Source organism: Podarcis pityusensis (assembly GCF_964106645.2).
Source record: "Podarcis pityusensis genome assembly, chromosome: 1".
Taxonomy (NCBI): Eukaryota; Metazoa; Chordata; class Lepidosauria; order Squamata; family Lacertidae; genus Podarcis; species Podarcis pityusensis.
In genome coordinates, this window is record NC_138028.1 from 48,016,672 (window position 1) to 48,032,909 (window position 16,238).

Below are 16,238 nucleotides of genomic sequence, written 5' to 3' on the forward strand. Positions count from 1 at the left end.
TATACTCAGGCAAGGATGCAATATACCAGACCCACATTTTAAAAGCAGATGCAACCCTCTCTTATGTCAAGTTTGGTCCTGATTGCCATGACATTAAGCAGTTGGCTGGCCCTTGTATTTTGGTTTGCTAAATAGCAGCCAAGGGGCTTGATCCAAACTGCTGCTGTTTAAGAACCAGCAAGATGCACTGCTAACGGGCTGTTCCATATCATAGCCTACATGTGTACAATGCATTGCAGAAGGTATAAGAATATGGATGCAGGAGTAGAGGAAGGGGGTGCAGTGGAAGTGGTCCGCCCCAGGTGTCACCACTGAGGGGGGTGACAAAATGCTGGCCGGCACTCACCGTGCGGCCTGCAGTGCGCCTGAGCCACGTGTCTCTCCTGGGAGTGGCGTGCTGGCTTGGGCACCCACAGGCTCCGCGCTGCCCAAATGGTTCACCCGCTGCCTCCCCTCCCAGCTGTAGGGCGGCTGAGTGGGAGGAGGCAGGCAGACTCCAAGGCCCTGCGGAGCATCCTGCCCCAGCTGGCCCTGCCCCTGCCCAGGTGCCCGATCAACTTGCTCTGCCACTGCATGGATGACCAGACACAGGAGAGAGGGGCCGCTGCTGGTACCTCAGCTGGTGGAAGGCTCTACATGTCACGGTAGCCAGTTGGGTGTGTTAGATCAGCAAGCACTCACAAACTACAAAGGGAACTTTTTTAAATTGCAAAACTGCTCTAGAGATTGGTGGGAGAGTGGGACAGATGTAAAATGTGGGCAGGGTAATTGGCATGTATCTTACCTTTAGACACCCTGCCTGCCGTGGGCAGTTGAGAAGGGATGCCAGCATTAAGAGCTTTAGAGTCTCTAAGCACTTAATAGATTGTGGTGCACCCATACCTACTTACTTACCTACCTACCTAGCTACTTACCTCTCTCTATGACACTTTACCAGTTACCAGAATCTAATTTTGTTGTATTTCCAAGATTAAAGCATATTATATTATTTTATTTCATTTTATTTTATTGTGTGTGTATATGTGTGTGTATTTTTCTTTTATTGTGGGAGCCTTTTTTGTGGAACTTGGTTCAGCTACAACATATGGTCCAATGTAAATCTAGCACTGGAAAAATTCTGTGGTGCCCTCCTTCCCTTGATGTCTTAAGCACGTGCTTATTTTGCTTAATGGTTAATCCAGCCCAGATCAGCACCGATTTCAGGTAAGGTGGTGCTGATTTCCATCAGTATCTCATTGAAATTGTGTGAGATCTTGCAGAGTGCGTGAGATCTCATGCAATTTCAGCAAGCTCTCACCCAAAATTGGCACTTCTCTGCCACTAGCGGAGGTGGCAGGGCAGGTGGCACAAACAGCAGCAGTGGCAGGGTCACACTTCCTGTTGTGCCTCAAGTAGTGAAACAGGACAGGCCATCCCTGTTTACCTTTGTACAATAGGCTACATTCCAGTCACATAAAAGCCAGAGGTTTCTTTACACTGCTCCCCAGTGTGGATGTAGTGTGCAAGATTAACTGTCCTCTATTGGTGAATATCCATCAAAAATGTTTCAGACTGGAAGCAAAAATGTTCATTTCTGCAGTTTTGAGCAGTTTAAGTGCTTCATTTGTTGTGCACTAGTTTAATGGCTGGCTGTTGCAGTGTATTTTTTTTCATAAAGCCAGAAGGATGACATAAAATGTATTTGATTTTAAAGCAACCATGACAGAAGGCCTCTCAAGTTTTCTTCCAGACATAACGTGCTCCTGAGGAGTGTATGTGTGCAGGGCTTGCTTCTGTGCAGACTGGATGGAATGCCGACAGCTTCAGTATTAAAAACATGACTAAATAGAAGAAACATTTGCTGTTCATTAAGCAAGTCCATAAAAGTGTTCACTATGAGAAGGGAGCCAGCATTTCTGCTTTCATTGTTTGAGGGTGGAGGAAGGAGCGTCTTGGATCAAGAAAGGAGTTCTTCTCTGTCACTTTTATCGCTTGGCACAGTCTCTGGTTTGTCTGCATCCAAATTGAAATGAAAAACAGGGGGTGTCAGGAGCCCTATCGCTAGGAATGCAATCCAGTATTCTAAAAATAATGTCCAGAGGAAGTTTCATATCATTTTTAGAACATGCTACTTCTCAGAACTAAGGGAAGAATCCAACAAAGCAGGAATGCAAAAGTGATCCTCTTTTGCCTGCCTGTGCAGCTGACCAGCTCAACCAAGTGTGTATATTCATATCTACAACTAGGCAAAAGTGGCTCAATATTGGATGCTGGGCTAAAAAGTCACAATAGTCAGTTTCAGTGCTCTGCCTATACAAACAACTGCAATTGTTGCTTCAGTTCAGCCATTTGAACAGACCTTGCTGTGCTGTCTGGCAGGGGTGCCAGCTCCTGGGGGCCGAGCCCTTTTGGGTCTCCCAATATTTTGGGGGTGGGGGCCACCCCCCCATGTCCAAAAAGCATGGAGGTGAAGCATGGAGCCAAGGGCAGTGCGATTCCAGTAGCCGATTCCTCCTGCTCCTGCTGCCATGAAGGGGAAGGAGGATCAAAGAAGCCACCTGCCACTGGTGGTACCAGGAGGGGGAGCCACTGGCCACTGAAGCCATGTGGCCATCACATTCAGCTCTGCCCCCAACTTCTCCTGACATCCTGATGTCATGCACATGTTACCTGCAACATCATGCATGTGATGTTGGCCCCCCCATTGCCCTTGCAAGCTGGAGCCTCTGTTGCCAGGCAAGTTTTCCAGAAGTGCAAGAGTGTTTTTGCAGACTTAGCAACATAGCTCAAGACCTAGCTTAACAAAAGTGGGGTGGTAACATTCAAACAGAGAGGAAACCAAGAAGCGTGGAGCATATTTTGAAGAGAGCTTCCTGCAATTCTGGCCCTCTAAATGCAATCACATGGGAGTTAATATTTTTGCCCAAACGTGTAAACTATCCTCTGATCTCTTCCCTACCCTCAAGCAGGTGAAGGTGTTCTTTTGGGGCAGTTCATATATGGAAGTTAAGATAAACTACTGCCACATTTCCCTAAATTGCTTGGAGGAGAGTGGAACACTGCCAATAAGAAAAGCACAACAGATCTGAAGCGCCATGGGATGCTTTGCTGCTATTTTGCCAGGTAGGAATCCTCATGTTTGAATGGAGTGGATCCAGAACACAGATGAATGCAGGGGAGTCACTGGAGGTGGATGAACTGCTCCTGAAGGTGCGTAAATCTTACTCTTGCACACACACTAAAAATAAACCTTCTGTGTAGTATAGGGTGGAAGCGTCCCTCAAGTTTTAATTCCGGGAAGGGGTGCTCTTTAGTCATATCAGGCATTTGGGAAACAATGCAAACAGTGCTGGCCAGAGGCTGGTCATGATTCCTAGTTTTGAAGAAAAAAGCTTGTTCAGAGTTTCTGCAGTGGATTGGAGCAAAGGGGTATGGCTGGCAAGACAGAACTTGTTCTTGAAATAATTCAAAGCTCCTTTCAGAAGTGTAAGGAGGGGCAGGCAAGGGAGCACACAGGCTTGGTCTACAGAAAGACCCAGACAGTTCCAATGCCCAGCACTTCCAGTTCAACAATCAGGACAGGGGAAGGCTCCTTTCTGAAGACCCTTGAAAGCCAAAGCCATAAGACAATGCCTAAGAAAAGCCTTCTGCACCACAGTAAAGACCTATCTAATCCCAGTAGCAGCATGTGTGGTGTGATGGATCCACCTTCACAACACGGGTGTTGCTGCTGCTTATTCGCTTACCAATCCAGCAATCCTGTTCATGCAACCACATGACCCCAACGTCCCCCTTGCCCACCCCCATCCAGGTATGCAGTGGAGATTTCAGTGTTGGGAGGGTGGATCTGCAGAAACCCCACTATCTAGCTCCCACAGTGCTAACTAAATACCTATAGGAAACCCACAAGCAAAGCATGAGTGCAATAGTACTCTCTCAGTATTGTTCACCAGCAATTGGCATGGCACATAGAGTTAAGACATAACCAGAATGTCTACTATCCAATGGTTGATTAAAGCCATTCAGGTTGGTGGCCATCATTACACAATGTGGCTGAGTGGAGAAGTGCTTCCTTTTGTCACTCCTGAATCTCCCACCACTGAGCTTTGTTGGAAGATTCCAGATGCCAATATTATGAGAGAGGGAGAAGTGGGTCTCCTTTTTTTCTACACCGCACATAATTTTACACACATTATCTTGCTTCCTATTTACTTGCCTTCTCTCCCCCCCCCCCCCGCCATTGGCTCTTCATCCATCTAAGCCATATCTACCATTGAAATTATTCTTTGGAAAAGGAATCTGACTTTGAGGATGTGCACCACAGGCCCCAGGTCCTTGAAACCCAGTTTCCCCTCCTCTCAGTATCACTTCCCTAACCCACTGGGCAAACCAAGCACAATGTGCTGCCCCCAACCCCAGCAATATGCAGGAAATACATGCAGCAACCTTTGCCTATTGTGGTTGGAGGGTGGAGAAAGGGGTCGTGCTGGCCCCTCTTGTTTTTCTATAGGGTCTCTTTCTTCCCCTTCCCCGTATTCTACCATCAGACTCTGCCCATGGATCTTCTTAAAATTGCACCACATTTCTTTGCACTCTTGAGGGTTGACCAGGTTGCCCTATCACACTTCGATAATGGCTTGTTGACCTTCTAGAGAGATGAGGGATATGGCAAAATTAGATGTTCAGATCACCATCAAACTGAGGATTCCTCAAATACTCCTTAGCCAATCTGCCTTCCTGCCTCTCCAGCACAGTTCCCCGTTTCCATAGCAATGGTGTATTACTTTAAATAGGTTTCATTCCAAAACAATATTGTGGTTCCTCGTCTATTGTGGTTTAATTAAAAATAACCTTTCTTTCCTGAATCCCCCTGGCATAAGTCTTTGTTTTGTCTGCCGAGTGAGATGTTAGAGATGACCTTCCTAATTAGCTGACTCCTCTGTCCAAGGACTAGAGTTAATCATGATATGTTTTGTAAATGGTTTCAGCAGAGAACTGAACTTGGACCATCATGATTAGAATGCATTTTAAACCTTCAGCAAGATGAGCTAAAATGATTTTTCCCATTACCTGAAATTTCAGTGAATGCAATTATTGTTCAGAAGCTGCACAGCTCAGCAATGGTCTTAATATGCCGTATCTTGCATCAGCATGTAACTCTGATTTTGCAAAGAGAAGATGTGGAATCAGAACATAAGATAAGCCTGCTGGATCAGGCCAATGGCCCATCTAGTCCAACTCCTGTTCTTACAGTGGCTGACCAGATACCTGTGGGACGCCTGCAAGCTGGACTTGAGTGAAAAGGTATTCTGCCCACCTGTGATTCCCAGCAACTGGTATTCAGAGGCATTGTGCCTTTGACAGTGGAGGCAGAACACAGCCATTGTGGCTATTGATATTCTCCCATATTTGAATTGGGGTGGGGGGAGAAATACCTTGGGAGTATTGTTGCTTTCCTGTTGCTTGGTTGAACCATTCATCAACATACAACATTCATCAGCTGAAAGCTGAAAGCACTATAGTTGTGATCTGATTTGTTGCAACAAGGGTCATAGATAGAAAAGCATTCCCACATGCTGGAGGATATATAATAAACCAGGGGTCAGCAACCTTTTTCAGCCATGGGCCGGCTTAGAGTCTAAGGCTTAGACCATGTGGTGGGCCAGACTATATTTTGAAAAAAAATATGAACGAATTCCTATGCCCCACAAATAACCCAGAGATGCATATTAAATAAAAGCACACATTCTACTCATGTAAAAACACCAGGCAGGCCCCACAAATAACTCAGAGATGCATTTTAAATAAAAGGACACATTCTACTCATTGGCAATTGGGCTGCATCTGGCCCATGGGCCTTAGGTTGCCTACCCCTGTAATAAACTAATGGTGAACTCAATTTTCTTAATGTGGCCTCTTGTGTAGCCAAAATGGGACCATCTACACATAGGGAAAAGGTATTGGCTAGTTTAGGGGAACCCAAAGGTCTGCATAATGATTTTGTAAAAAATGAGGTGGGGAGCTTAATAGGGAACCCCAAACAGGTCAATGAAGACTGAGCATGCTCAGTGGCCACAGAATGCTGAATGTATTGAAGTTGGGGAAGAGAAAACCAAGGTATGGAATAAAGTATACCAAACAAAGGCTTGGACACTGAACTGGAGCACTCCATGTTGCAACATATTGTTGAGAAGTCCCACTTGTGATGCCTTCAATAGAAGCCTTATTGCCTCCTTTATTTATTGGAATGGAAGGTCAGAGGCCCACTATTATAGTTCAGTGAACAGCATGTGGGTTCTACCAGTCTATAGCAAGCACACATAAAGAAGAAATGTAACAGGGAAGATTCCACTTTGTTCACATAACAGGCTTCTGTTTTGAGGTAGTGTCAGATTCTTTACCGCCCTTTTGAAGAAAGATGTGAGTGGGATGTGCAAACAAAGCTTCTTTATTAAAGCAGAGTATGGATCAAAGGAGGAATACTGTTCTAGCCCTACTTTCTTTGTCCCTTTCTCCCTGAGAGTTGCCTGTTCACATATGGATGGGAACCACTCCCAGGCTGGCCTGGAAACCCAAACCGGAAAGAGGAAAGGCCCAATGGGAACTTGATTGTCACTCCTTCCCTACACTTAATTTGTCTGTTTGCACTCAGTAGTCAATATCAAATTACTCAGCAGACAACTCCCATGACTTTGCTATGGACATTTAAAGATGTGTCAGTGAAATGTTGGCTTGTAATCTAGAGATAATTTGGAGAATTTTGGTAATGCTGATATTTTCTTTTCAGTTGTATTCAGCTCAACTTCCTTGCCCCTTCCTTGTGGAGAGAGGAAGAAACTTAGAGCTGCACACACTGACAGCAGCCCAACAAAAATGCAAGTGTGCCCAGCCCATTCAATGGCTTACCAGTGGATGAGCATGCTTAACTCTTGATTGTGGCAATGATAATAGTTACATGTAAAGTGTACCACATTAACAAGGCAAACATATGTTTGCAAATAGTGAGGCAAATGTGCACTCTGAGTAGATGTGGGTATTATATAAGGACGTTCACTAGGGAACATTGATGATGTGTACTTTGACAAATATTAACATCTTTGTGTGATGTGGCTTCCAGGCTCTCTGTATCTCATGGGATCTACTTTTTCTCACTGTCAGGGAAATAGTGGGGAGTAAAAACCATAGCAACTGTGGATGAGCCCCAGGGAAGAGCTATAGCTCAGTGGAAGAACATCTATTTTGCTTGCAGAAGGTCCAAGGTTTAGTCCCTGACATATTCAAGAAGAGCTGAGAGAGGTCCATCTGAAAACCTGGAGAGCATCTGCCAGTCAACGAGTACATATTACTAAGCTAGGAGCACCCATGATCAAAGGCACTATAAGGCAGCCTCCTGTGGTCACATTTGCACCATACATTTCAGGCACTCCTATACAACTAAGAGTCATTGCTTTCCCAAAAAAAATCCTGGGAAATGTAATTTGTTAAGGATGCTGACCTCACAAACTTACAGTTCCCAACTCCCTTAACAGGATTCTCCATGATGGTTAAAATTTGTATAAGATTTAATTCTATGTTTCTATGAATGCCATGAAAGGAAGCGCTTCTTGGAGCTGGAGACAGTGGAGTCTATGATGGCACAATCCTAACTCCATTTACCTAGGAGTTAGCTGCACTGAACTCAGTAGACTTAATTATGAGCAGCCAAGGTTAAGATTGTGCTGTTGGTGCCCTGCTTGCACCTCTGTGAGGACTGTTTCCTCCGAGTTTTCAAGTTGTCATGATGATGACATGGACAACACATTACTAGTTGAGTGGTCAAAATATAAGCAGATTTTGATTGAACTTGTAGAACATTCGGAGAAATCATAGCAGAAAGTACCCTTAGGAAATGGAAACAATGGGAAATAGAAGTAAGTCACTGAAAGAAACCCCAGACGAAAAGATCTTTGTTCTAAAGGGCTTATTCACAAGAATCAGAGAATTTAGCCTTCACAAGTCCCAGTTCAAAGGCAATAGCAAGATTTCCTGCTATGCACTAGTTGAAGGTACAAAGCTGTTTGCCCCTTTTAAAAAATGGGGAGGGGGAGAGAAAGAGAAAAAACAAGGGTATGTGTATCCTTTGTAATAAGAGAAGGAGTCCCTACCATCAAAGAACTAAATACAAGTGACATTTAAATAGGATAGGGGGAGTATGTAGAAGGATGGTACATAGATGTGGGAGGAAATGACTGGTGTTTGCTTTCCCCCCCTTTTTTCTTGACTTGGTAAACTGTTTTGCAATGTTGCTGTACAGGAGAAATTACATGTTACTTCCATAATTTCCCTTTTCTTTAGAATTGCCAAACACTTTTTACAATGCATGTAGATGATGATCTTGTAAAATTGTCACAGTCCAGGGTTTTCTTCCCCCGGATCAGTTTTCTGGCAAAATTAATGGTAATAAAATGTGGTCGCAGCACCAGCCTGCCCAGTGTGGAAAAAGAGTGCTGCTGTATAATATAAACCTATATTAAGTGCCGCTGGAACTTGTTCTAACTCTACTTGCAGCGCATTTCAAAAATTCGCAAGGCCTCTGAAAAAGGCAAACTTTTAAAAGTCGCAAGATGGAACAGGAGGTCTATCCTGCCTTCCATCGCACTGACTGAAAACCATAAAGAAAGGAACATCAAAGACATCTTGAGGAAGAGAGTTCCAAATGGAAGGAGCCCCAGGTGAAAAGCCTTTGTTCCTGGCACCTACTCACCTGACATCTACCAAAGAACAGAGCAAGGCCTTGCTAGAACCTCTTAACCTGAATCAAGTAATTACAGTACAATCCTAGCCATGCCTAAATTCTTTCCTACCTGATATTTCCCAGGTCCAAGTTGTTGCTAGGTGGCTTTCTGGCTTTCCACAGGGCAAGCTGATTGGGGAGGCAGTACGGAGCAGGGGAAACAGTCCATAGGAAAAAGGGAAATGCTTCTACTCCCTACCATTTCTCCGACTCATAATGTTCAATTGTGTTGAATGTAATCAAATAACTTAACCTACGAAAGAGAAAAAGAATATATTAAGACACTTTATGTAACTCTGAAATACTTACCTGCTTAACTTGCTCTGAGACAGCCAGTAATACTTTTTTCATTCGTCATTGTTGTTTTTGTTTATGCAGGAAAATAAAAGTTTTTTTTTAAAAGGATGAATGGGATGTTAAGTACATCTGCCTTTAATGTTAGCCTCAAAGACCTTCATTACTTTAATGTAGTTGTTCAAACAAGCTGATCCATATAAGGCAGAAAACTGTGCAGCTCCCTCTACTAGGAGGCTGCAGTGTTGACAGAGGAATTGCTTTGCGTGAGCACCTTATCTATAAGATTGGTGATAAACTGAAAAATTCCATGTGATCAACAGAAAGCATTTCATTCTTATCTGAAGGGAAAACCAGAGAGATGTGCATGAGATAGCTGGAGGGGAATGTTGGTGAACATGTTTCACAAAAAACTATTCTTGCTTATGGGTTGTTTGTTGTTTTGCTTTTGAACTGAATGATACCAATAAAGTTAATGAAGGTTTCAAACCTCTTCCCACTCTCATCTTTTTAGGAATTTATATCTTAACGTTTAAACCCTGAATATCAGGAGTCCTGTTGTTACAGCAAACTTGATTTTGCGTTAAGTTTCGCATTGTTGAAATATTTATATTCCACTTTAAAAATATACTTGAAACAGCTTATAACTGTAATAAAAATCAGCTGTCTATAATAAATTCATGTAAATATTAAAATGCAAAAGCAATAAAGTTCTGGCTTATTGGTGCTAATTTGTAAAGAGCTAACCTTTTAGTGTTGCAGCACCTAGCTTTGGAACCCCTTGCCTACTGATATCAGGCTGTGTTGTTCTAGATGCTGAAAACCTTCCCCCCAGCAAGTCTACTGGGACATATAATGTAGTTGTAAACATTTGCTTTAATTTTTTTCTATTTTTGTCTGTGCTTTATTGATAATTATCTAAGTAGACATGGTTACAATTGCACTGAAAATCAGTCATCTGCCACTGCAGGCCCCCCATGCAAGGCCCATGACTTCTGCGATGGGGAAAAAAATCTACTTCCCTGTAATAGGGAAAGAATGTAAATCTGTATTTCTTTGTGAATCAGACATACTCATACCAAACAGTTGTTCTGACTTGCAAATAGAGTCCCCTGTGACTTCTGTACTTTTGCCTCTTAATCACTGGAGAAAATAATGGGGACACTTCTATGAATAAACAAAAGTCACCAATTATTATTATTATTATATAATATAATGTGTAATGGTAGGGACGTGGGTGGCACTGTGGGTTAAACCACAGAGCCTAGGACTTGCCAATCAGAAGGTTGGCGGTTCGAATCCCCGTGACGGGGTGAGCTCCTGTTGTTCGGTTCCTGCTCCTGCCCACCTAGCAGTTCGAAAACACGTCAAAGTGCAAGTAGATAAATAGGTACCACTCTGGTGGGAAGGTAAACGGTGTGCTGCTCTGGTTTGCCAGAAGCGGCTTAGTCATGCTGGCCACATGACCCGGAAGCTGTACGCCGGATCCCTCGGCCAATAAAGCGAGATGAGCGCCACAACCCCAGAGTAGGTCACGACTGGATCTAATGGTCAGGGGTCCCTTTACCTTTACTAATGTGTAACGGTAAATCTGCTATATAATAAGCTTTGTTGGGAGTCTACACTACACCATGTTGGTTACTGCTGTCTCTGAAAGCTCCTAAAAAGTATTATTCGTACAAATGGAGCTATCATCTGAAGTCTTGTGAACTAAGTTTATAGTTCATGAGATATGGTGGGCACCACTATCTGCGCTTGCCAGAAACAATTGAAGACATTTTTGTTCCAATGGGCTTTACCAGTGGGATGAACAGTTCTCTGCACTGGGTGTCTACTTTGAATTGTTTTAGACACATATTTGCTGTTTCCTGTGCTGTTTTTCAGCTGTATGTGGTGCATATATGTGGGGGGTGATGAATAAATAAAATCTAATGGTACAGCTTCAGAGCTACAGTGGTGCTAACTGGAAATAAATCATTTCTGTTCTTGCACTGATCACATGAGTATATTTTCACTTTTAGGAGGATAATTTTTTTGTGAATCCTTCCTCCCTGAGTCAGACTCCTGACTCTGCTTCATAAGCATTTTAGAGCTGCCTGCTGAACTTCCTTTGTTCTAGCCTAGGGTTAGGAAGTGACTTTGTAGATCAGTTAGGTAAACTCAGCAGAATCTCTTCCTTGCCCTTGTCTTAAATGCAGAAATACAGCAGACATGGTTAAACCACCCAAAGGACAGAGAATGAGCAATGTCTGTGGAAAACTGAAGATGGGTAGACAAGTTGTGCGTTGCAATCTTATACACGGTTACCTGGGATGGAATAAATCCCATTGAACTCAATGGTGCTTACCTATGAGTAGACACATATAGGATTAGATTGTCGATTGTCCTTTCAGTTTATATATATATATATCATTCAGGTAACTAACCCAAATGTTTCTGAAAGGAAAATTGTTCTTTTTCAAAATTTAGCATTTTTTCTCTCTGTGTCCTATACATGTTCATGTGGAGATAGGTCCCCCTAATATTTGTCTCAGCATGGTCTTAAACCAGGACTCATGGTTAAGCTCTCTCCTCACTAAACACGATCTCTGGCAACAAAAAAACCTAAGCTTAGCTCAGCACAGCAGTAAAAAGGACCAGGGAGGAGCAAAGGGGTGACAAGCTTTGCCTCCATGTTCTCAAGATCTTGGTGTGCCATAGTTTGGTTTAGCGTGTCATACAGATCAGATCAGAGAGTCCTACTAAAGTCTGTTGCACAATGATTTCCTTGACCAAGGGGGTCCAAGTCCAACACTCCACCTTTTGGCCATGATTGGCTCTCATGGTAATTTAAATTAATTAACACATTGAATCCAGATTACTTAATCTTAGGGTGGGAAAGAAAACTCAATGCTCTTTAGCAGTGATGTGGGTTTTTTTGGGGGGGGGGTGTTGAAAATTTGGCTGTTTTGGTTAAACCACCCAAAGCATGCCCCAGAGAGTGATCTAATTTGGCATGCTTATTTTACTTGTTTTTATTAAGCAAAGGTAAGCACTTTGAAACTGCCATGCCTTGCAGTTGGCATTCGTTTATTTTTCCTTGGAAAAATAAAGCATTCAAAAAAAATTGGACCTACATCTTTGCTGTATGTAGGCATGTTGAAGATTGTGATTTCCTTTTCAATCAGTCACCACTTGTGCATGGTATGTCAGCACAGCAGTAGAACTGCTAGAACATTTGCAAAGCTAAGCAGAGTCTAGTATGGTTTCAAATTGAATGGGGGTCATGTGTTGAGATTTCTGCATTGCAGAGTGTTGGACTAGATGATCCTTGAGGTCCTTTCCAAGTCTTTGTTTCTTCATCAGTTAAATGACCTCAGAATGTATGAGTATCATTATTTCTAATTGTATCATTATTTTTCAATCTTGCATTACTAAAAAAAAAAGCACTTGCACCAGAAAACCAAGATAATTTTTGTACACCCTGTTTTTTGGTAAGAGGCAAGAAGCAAGTACAAGGTGAAAGCTTCAGTCTCTCTAGGCCATGTGCTGTTCAGGCCAATTCCTTGAAAGGGACTGTTGACTGATTGTGGTGAGCTGACATTGTCAAAGAACAGCAGCATTGTAGGGCCAATCCAGACACCATGGCTTTCCTGGAAGAATCGTTAGAGCTGTGACTCAACTGGCCCAGATATCCAATGGCTCCTATTGTGAAGGAATCACCATTTCCAAGCATTTTAAACAGCTAGGCACAGTTGCTGGGAATTATTTCTTCCTCCAGTAAAGTGGTATTATTGCACACTGTTTGCTTTGGAAATGAGAGTTGGGCTATTGTGCTATTGTCATGGGTACTGGACAGCACATTCCTAAAATCACCCCCCTGTACCCATCTGTGCCATTCTGTACCACCACCATTTTTTACTTCTATGTATATATGTATACATACATACATATATATACATATATATATGTACAACAGTGAACAGTAAAGTGTGGATCCTTATGAAGCCTAAAGAGCACAAGAGAGAGATAAAGTGTGTTTTGTTCTCATACCAGAAGACTTAAGCCACATTCATTTCGTACCTATGAATGGTGTATCATGATTGTTTTTGTTGTTTTATTATTTATACCCCACCCATCTTGCTGGGTTTCTCCAGCCACTCTGGGTGGCTTCCAATACATATAAAAGCATAATAAAATGTCAAACATTAAAAACTTCCCGATACAGGGCTGCCTTCAGATGTCTTCTAAAAGTTGTGTAGTTCTTTATCTCTTTGACACCTGATGGGAGGGCGTTCCACAGAGAGGATGCCACCGCAGAGAATACATTGGAGCCAGCCACCACATATGTACAGATGAGTGTGCATGCGCCAATGACAGCCCCAAACTCCTGTTTTTGAAGCTGAGAAACAGAAAAGGTCGTGCTCACCAGGTGGAGACATCCCCAATCACTCTGAATGACATATACCGTTAGGTCTGAGATTACGTTGCAATTTCTTTCTAGCAGGGACAGGGACCTTGTGGCCCTTCTAGTGCATCACTGGACTCCGGCTTCCATTAGCCCCATGGTTCCCAACGTGGGGGGGGCACACACCCAACGGGGGGCAATTTGATTTTTAAGGGGGGCAATTTGAGAATGAGTTATTAACAGTGAATGGCATTTTAGGCTTCCTCCAAGTGAATAGGAGTTCACTATTTGACTAATAAGAATTATATGGGGGGGGGCCTCAGGATTTTAGAGATGCTTAGGTGGGGCATGGCCAACAAAAGGTTGGCAACCACTGCATCAGCCGGAGCCAGCAAAGCCCAGTGGTCAGGAATGATGGGAGCTGGAGTCCAGCAAATCATCTGGAGGGCAGCACCTCGACGACCCCCTACAGTTTAAGCCTGACCTTGGTGACAATGTTCTGCTCCCCTCTGCAGGGCTGGCGGTGTCTGGCTGTGCTTACTCAGCGGGGAATGAAAGAAAGGTTATTCCACACGCTCATCACGAATGTAGGTTTTCCTACACTCCCTGCTGACAGAGACAGCGCTCCCATTCAGCCCCACACCTGAGGCAGCCGCAAGGAGGGTGGGGGGCGCGCGCCTGGTCCCCCCCCCTCCACCTTTCGCGGCGCTGCGTTCCGGGAACAGCCGCTTGCCTCCCAGGGTCAGGGCTTCGCCGGCGCGCTGAGGAAACGCGCGCCCAGCCGCAGGGTAGCTAGGCGCTTTCCACTGGGGGCCAGACTTTTTCGCCGCCTCCTTCTAAGGTAAGGCCGGCTGCTCCCCGCGCAGGACTCCTGCCCAGCCTGCTCACCAACAGAGCCAGCGGAGGGAAAGGTGGGGAAGGCCGCCTGCCTTTATATGGGCATGCTCGCACGCTTGGGCCCACGTGGGAAAGTGACGTCACGGAGCTGGAAAAGATGCCCCGAGGCTTCCTGTGGTGGTGGTGGTGCCGCCAGGCTCGCTTCGGGCGGGTTGGGAGACCTTCCCGCACGCCCAGCTGGCCGCCTTCACAGGTCACAGTTCCCCGGGCTTGCCGTGGGCAGATGCACCTGGGGGGGGTGGAGGCAAATCGACTCCTCCCAGGATCCCCGCCCCTCCCATCCCAGCCCTGGTTTCTTCTTTACGCGCCTAGAGCAGGTCGGTGCGGGTGCTGCTCTCCTCTAGGCGCGTGAGTCAGCCAGACGCGCCGGGAAGTATGTGGAGTCCGGGGAGTTTTAAGGGGGCAAAATGAAAGTCTGGCCAAAATATAAAAAGCGAGGGGAGGGGGAAGGCCGGCGAGCCCCACTGAGCTCTCTTGAAAGAACTTGGCAGCCAGGCTGAGGAGCGACTAGTGTTTCCTTCTGGTAGTGTGGCTGCGGTTTTAATAAAATTGTCATGGTTAAGGGGGTTGCCAAGAGCTTTGCTTGGTACAGCCAAGGCGGTCTATATACCAGTGTTTCCCAAATTTGGGTCTCCAGCTATTTTCGGACTACAGTTCCCATCATTCCTGCCCACTGATCTTGCTAGCTAGGGATGATCGCCATTCTCAGTAGTCCTCTGTTGCACTCTTCAGTGTCTTTGCCTCGCTGGGATGTCCCCTTAAAGTCCGATAATGCCTCCTTTGCCTGGATGGAGGACCCAAAGGCTGCATGTGTGGAAAGAAACTAGCCTATGGAACACCCACTTTTCCCTCTGGCCTTGCTCATACTAATATGTGCCCCCTGGGGGTTGTGGGCTGGGGAGAGGGTACAGCCTGGAAAGAGTCCTGAGGACTAGACAGAGATGCTTGGAGGGCCACATTTGGCCCCTGGGCCTGAGGAACTCCGCCTGGTTTAAACCTCTGGTTTAAAGCACTAAAAAGCTTGGATCCCTTTCCTGGCCAGGCCAGGTCGGACCTACTTGGAAATGCCAGGGATTGACTTTGGGACCTTCTGCATGCAAAGCAGATGCTCTCCAGTGAGCTATGGTCCTTCTCTAATTACTGGGAGCAGTGCCGTCTTAAGCATATTCAACGCCGTGGCGGCAGATAGAGGCTCCGGGCACGGCACTGCTTCATCACGGCATGGCAGAGGCGGGCATGGGCGGTGAGCTGATGCCAGGAGGTGCAGTGTCCAGCCTCCGCCTCCTCCCTGGCGCCCTCCAAAACTTGGCGCCCTGTGCCACTAGCCGCTATGGGTAAGACATTGCTCTCTTGACCCCTTACATTGGGCATTCTGCTGGCCCAGCCCATGGGTGTACTTGCCTGGGTGTGGCTTTCCTTGTGCAGACAGCCCACAGCAATGCATAGATGTCAGGGTCAACTGCATTCCTGATTCCTGAAGGGGGCTTTTGTCTGTGTCCCTATTAACATGCAGAGTGCTTTGCATTCCTTATCTAGTCTTCAAGGCACACATGCCTGCTGAATTGCTGGTATTTCCATTTTACAGAAGGGAAACTAAGGCTGAAAGAGAGCCAGCCAGAGCTGGTGTATTGTACTAAAAAGATGAGGTGTGAACGGGGAAATACACTGACCTGTTCTGGTAACCATAGGTAAGCATGTAAAGGCAATTCCCCATTTGCGCAGGGGTTGCATTCCAAGGCACTGCATGCATCAGCAGGATGCGCATAGGCACAACCTGCCCCATTCCACCCCTTGCGGTGCTGAAAATGGTGTGCATGTGCCAGTCACATGCAAATGGGAGGCTGCCTGCCTTTCCTCAGATCGTTTCAAATCCCATATGCAATATAATGACAATCATAAGGATTTATT

The 16,238-nt window shown here is 45.1% G+C and overlaps 1 long non-coding RNA gene across 1 annotated transcript in view; it reads right to left on the minus strand.

The window, feature by feature from the left end:
* LOC308474391 overlaps positions 1 to 14,311 on the minus strand; it is a 32,956-nt gene extending 18,645 nt beyond the window's left edge. Inside the window, exons 1-2 of the long non-coding RNA XR_013984683.1 lie at positions 14,008 to 14,311; positions 8,823 to 8,999 (exon numbers count right to left, since the gene is read on the minus strand). This is a non-coding gene — a long non-coding RNA (uncharacterized lncRNA). The remainder of the gene's footprint in view (positions 1 to 8,822; positions 9,000 to 14,007) is intronic.
* Between the last annotated feature and the right edge of the window lie 1,927 nt (positions 14,312 to 16,238).